General features: G+C 51.1%; 1 long non-coding RNA gene across 1 annotated transcript in view; it reads right to left on the reverse strand.

Annotated features, from left to right (window-relative positions):
- Nucleotides 1-3,816, reverse strand: part of LOC112957790 — a 150,823-nt gene extending 147,007 nt beyond the window's left edge. The window contains exon 1 of the long non-coding RNA XR_003251270.1: nucleotides 3,741-3,816. This is a non-coding gene — a long non-coding RNA (uncharacterized LOC112957790). The remainder of the gene's footprint in view (nucleotides 1-3,740) is intronic.
- Nucleotides 3,817-5,247: the final 1,431 nt, after the last annotated feature.

Below are 5,247 nucleotides of genomic sequence, written 5' to 3' on the forward strand. Positions count from 1 at the left end.
CATATCCCCTCTGAGCCGTCTCTTCTCCAGAGAAAACAGGCCCAGCTCACTCAGCCTCTCTTCATACGAGAGATGTTCCATTCCCTTAATCATCCTGGTTGCCCTTCTCTGGACCCTCTCCAGAAGCTCCACGTCCCTCCTATACTGGGGTGCCCAGAACTGAACACAGTACTCCAGGTGCAGCCTCACCAGAGCTGAGTAGAGTTTTAAACATTTTAAGTACACTTAGCCAAACTATGTTAGCAGCTTAATATTGCTGAACACATTTAGCCCATTAAGGGGTTTTCAATGCACGGCTCAAAACCCGACCGCAGTCCACAGCAGCTGTTCTTCTGTTAGGGAAAGAAGCGCGACARCACTCTGGCACTCCCTGCATCCCCATGGAAGCAGTGCAAAGCCGGGTCCCTGCTCCGCACCGTGCGCACTGCAGCCRCGCTGCGCTCCCCACGCCGTCCCGCCCGTCCCGGGACCGCTACGCAGCATCACGGGCTTGCGGGGCGCTCTGGGCTGTGCCTGGCACCGGCAGCCCTCACCACCCTGCTTCACAGCTGCCAGAGAAACACAGTTACACGTGTCCAGCACCTGCGCACTAGCACTTCTGAGGACACTTTTCGTTAACCTTGGATTGCTAAGTGGGCGCCTTGAAACAAGCGTACTTACCGCTTTTACATAATGCAATAGCAGCTACCCTCAGCATTCCTGGAGAGGCCACATCCACTGCTCTATCAGTATTCCTGGGACGAGGCACCAAAGGAAACCAGAGAAGTGATGTAACCCCAGTGAGCACAACAACCTGCTGAAGGCAGTTTCAAGGCTGTGGTGAGAACGTGCTTCTTACCACCATGGGCCACCACTATTGGGTCACCCCTGTACTTTGAGACTCATGACACGGATTGCACTCTTGGAGCAAGCCAAGGCCAGGAATGTGTCAATGGCCCAGCCGAAGGGCCTCCTGGAGGCTGCATGTGGGGGGGAACTGGCTTCATTAACTGCAGCTGCAGTCGCTGCACGCAGACCCCCATCCACAGCTGCAGCCTGTCCCGGGAGCATCTCCTTCCACCAGGCTTTGCTGCCCCCCACTGCTCTCTTCAGCCACCAAGGGAAGCCACAGCAGCACGCTGTGCTGTAATACAGCAGATCCACAGGCCGAGGCAGTTTTGTGTGACAGCTCACACCAAATTCAGCACAGTTGTGCTCCCAGCAGCCTGACGCGTGGACAAAGCAGCCACAGCRCACGTCACGCGTCAGCTCCTGTTCCCAGTGGGCAGGGCAGTGCAAGGGCCCCTGGCAGCCTGTGACGGATGTGSTGCTCCCCGTGCCCACTGCAAGGAGGCTGCTCAGGACGAGAACCACTGTACGGGGTAACGAGGAACCAGAGGGGCCGTGGTCAGGAACAGTGAGAAACAGAGCCTTGCTAACAGCGCCARGGGACACCTTCCCAAGAGGCACAAATCAGAATCATCTTCCCAGCTCTCACTGACGTTTGCTCCAGCGGCTAGGGAACCGGACCAGGAACTTTAAACATGGTTGTTGATTTTGAAAAAAGACCAAACTTCAGCTCATTTCCTCCAGCAGTTCCATCCATCTTTCCTAAAGCGCTTGCAACAGAAGCACACTTCTGAAAATGTCATTAAAAAATATAGACTCAACTGGTGTGATGTTATGGCCGACAGACTCAGCATGCAGCCCAGAAAGCCTTCTTAGACAGAACAGGAAACCAGACCCGCTTTTTCTCTTGTCATTATCCCACACGTGCAGCTATTGCAGGGTATTCTAAAGAACAGTATTTTAGGACGCTAGTTAACACAATCTGTGTCACTCAAGTTTGCAGGSCATTATTTGACTGAATTTCTCTTCAGTCAAGAATAAAAACAACTTCCTTAAAAAGTACAAACCTTTCACAGCAAAACAGATTAGTTTCACAAACAGATCTGCATTCCAACCAAAATGAATAAATAAGCCTGAATACAAGAGGAATGCAAACGAACTCCCCTTGTTAATAAAAAAAAGAGCCAAACTCACATACACAAACAATACATAATTCCATCGATCCGCTGCTGCCCAGTACCGCCGGTGAGCCCTGTCAGAGCGGCTGCGCAGTGATGCACAACAGTCAAAACCCTGCACTGGGAGCTTCCCTCCCCGCAGCTGACACCCTGCTCCTCAACGCCTGCAACTGCCTCATTAAAGCATGTTCACAAGCAGAATCCCACTTGCTATTTTACRTAAGTGGAGAAAATGGTAACATGTCGCAAAAAGATAACATACTGGTGACAAACAGAAGCTTGGCTCCCAGTGTGATCTCTCCTTGCCAAAAGATTTCAGTTCTCAAAATTCCTGACAAGCATTTCAACCGTGGGGTCAGGACGGGGTGGGGGGTGAAGACCAGTGTGAAAATCATTGGCAGAAGGTGGCTGCAGCCTAATCAAAGTTTCATTGGTGTCAGACTCTCAAGGTTTTACAGATTCTGACTCAAAACTGTTACCTTTTTATAGCACTGTCCCAGAAGTGACTTTAGAAAACATTACARTCTTATTTCAAAGTGAACCTGTAAATTTGAATGACATTTTTCCACAAATATGTATAGCCCAAACTTCCTTCAAAAAGATTCTCTTCACACTAGTTCCTCTTCTCACTGCTTTAATTTCAGTTAGGTACTATTAGACATTGCCAAACCTCTTCTAGCTAGCCATGAATCTATGAATCCAGGAGTAATTACTTTAGGAGGAAGAATGAGCATCAGTCAGAACATCTTGGCTTAGTATTCATTTGGGAAGCCGTACCATTATGTATATGAAATCAGATTTCTAGATTCTTTTGCTGAGAACTTGTTTTCAGGAGTCAGACAAGAATGGAGTGAAACTRCTAGAAATGTGAATCTTACTTAAATCCATACAATCTATTAGAAGAGTAACCATTGGGAAAATACAGTGGGGAGAGGAAAAAGTAACAAYGAAGGGCTTACAGGAGTTGTGGCAAAAGCATTAGCCTGCAGTACAGACCTATTCAGACTACTTTTAGGGAAAAGCTCACCGCATAAGTATTTAATACAGTAGTAAGAAAAAAATATTCCTAGGAATAATGATTAAGCTGTAGAGTGTAGAGGTTGCTTGCTTTTTAAGAAGAGCTGAATCCATACAGTGCAATATAATATAGACTGCTCTATGCATTTACCAGTGTTAYGCTTTGTTAGACCAAACCAGTTGTACAGACCATCATATACATATTGATCATATACATASCACAATCAGACATATAAAAACATAAAACRTGAGCATATCCTTTTCTTGCCATTCCCACAGCAGCCTTCTGAGGCCCTTCTTCGATGCTCCCCTTTGCTCTCTCTAGCTGCCCCACAGGCAGCACTACCAGCTTCATCACTGCACGCAGAGGCTGCAGCTCAGCAGGCAAAACCAGGGAAGACAGGAGGCAGGCAAGGCTCCCTGCACTGCACGAGCCAGGAGAGCCGGCTTAGAACGTACAGATCTGCAAGAGAACATACAGATCTGCAGCAAAACACACACCCCTTCTAAATCTCTTGTGCTGGGCCTCTCATTTTAATGTCTCTATAAAATAGCAGGACTTGCCCAGTTCACAGATCAGATACGGTTTATCTTCATTGACCAGAGAACTCAGATATATGAGAATTACGCACCAAGAGACTTTGAGACCAAAACCCCTATTGTTGCAACACAAGCTTCCTGCTATCCTTGTGTAACTGGTGACCCACGGGCACCTACCTTCGGTTCTCAGCGCTGGTGACTCTGCATCTGCATGTTTATTTTCCTCTGCATATGAATTCTTGGAAATTTAGGGGAGAAGCAAGCAAAAAATCGTCTGCTATATAATCTGGGCCATTAATTAGCTTATGCATTTCCTGTAAGAAGTCCAAAAAGCTTTAATTACAAAGCTATATATATATATATATATATACACACATGCATATATATGTATACAAACATATATGTAAATATATATATATATATTTACAAAATATCAAACAGAATACCAAAATATCTAGCACAGACAGCAAGCAGATATTTGGGAAGCCACCATACGTCAGCAGGCACTTGATGAATTACAGTGAACACTGAGGTAGGTAGTTTCACATCCAGTATGGAATTTCCAAGGCCACCTGCAGCAACATGTAACCTTTGTAYACAGGCCTGTGTCTTGTGTAACCTTCAGGCCTCTAAGAAACTGCAGTCCCCACTTAGGCTAATGGTCACAGACTGAATTTACTGCCACTTTYGGAAATCCAAATGCAGCTGGAGTTCACGGTTACTTTGCAAGGGAGTGCTTAGAAGCGCACTCATGACTAATGATGGCTAATAACAATAAATGGCTAATAGCTGATAATTTGGTTACTATACTCSGTGTTTCTCTGCGTTTATTTTACCTGCACGCGGAGCAGGGAATGCTCCCTCCTGGCCTCCTGCTTGGCTCTCCTCACCGGCCCGGGCAGTTCTGGGGGGACAGGGCAGCCTCTCTCCATTCGAGTTGCCCCTCCGCAGGCCCGGGCCACCACGTGAGGCTGCCCCAGCTCTGCCAGCACAGGGGCTCGCGTGGGTAACACTGGTTAGCGCTGCACGAGCTCGGAGCACCTTGAAAAGCTCCTTAACTTTCACAGCTCGCTCCGGGGCAGCCCCGCTGCACGGACAGACAGACGGGTGTCCTTGCAGGAGTGCTCGGTCCGGGCCCACACGAAACGCCTCCCGGGGCGTTTCCCTTGGTGCTTCCCTCGGCKCTAACGGCGCTAACGGCGCCAACGGCGCCTACGGCCCAACGGCTCCAACGGCCGCGCGCGCTGCCCTCAGCACCGGGGGCGGGGCCGGGGCGGGGCCAGCGAGGGGGGGGGAACCGCCGCCCCGCCCCCTCCCCTCCCGTCTCCGCTACGTGCGGGCTTCTGCCCGCCCCGCCCTCCCGCCCGTGACGTCACCGCTGACGCCGCGGCGCTGGCCGCCAATGGGCGCGCGCGGCCCGCGCTCAAACGCGCGCGGCGGCGGGAGCGGCCTGAGGGAGCGCGCGCCGCCTCGCCCCCTCCCCTCCTTCTCTCCCTTTCAATGAGGCGCCGCCGATTGGCCGTCCGCGCCGTCGCTCCGCGACGCCGCCCGCGCCCATTGGCCGACGCGGCGCGGGAGGCGGGCGCCCCGCGGCCGTATATAAGGGCGGCGCGCGGCGGGCCGCTTTCCGCTGCGCCGCGCCCGTCGCCGAGGACCCGTCGCCGCCGCCGCCGCTCCGAGCTCC

This window comes from Nothoprocta perdicaria, unplaced genomic scaffold (genome assembly GCF_003342845.1).
Source record: "Nothoprocta perdicaria isolate Ctin4 unplaced genomic scaffold, notPer1 scaffold_76, whole genome shotgun sequence".
Classification (NCBI taxonomy): Eukaryota; Metazoa; Chordata; class Aves; order Tinamiformes; family Tinamidae; genus Nothoprocta; species Nothoprocta perdicaria.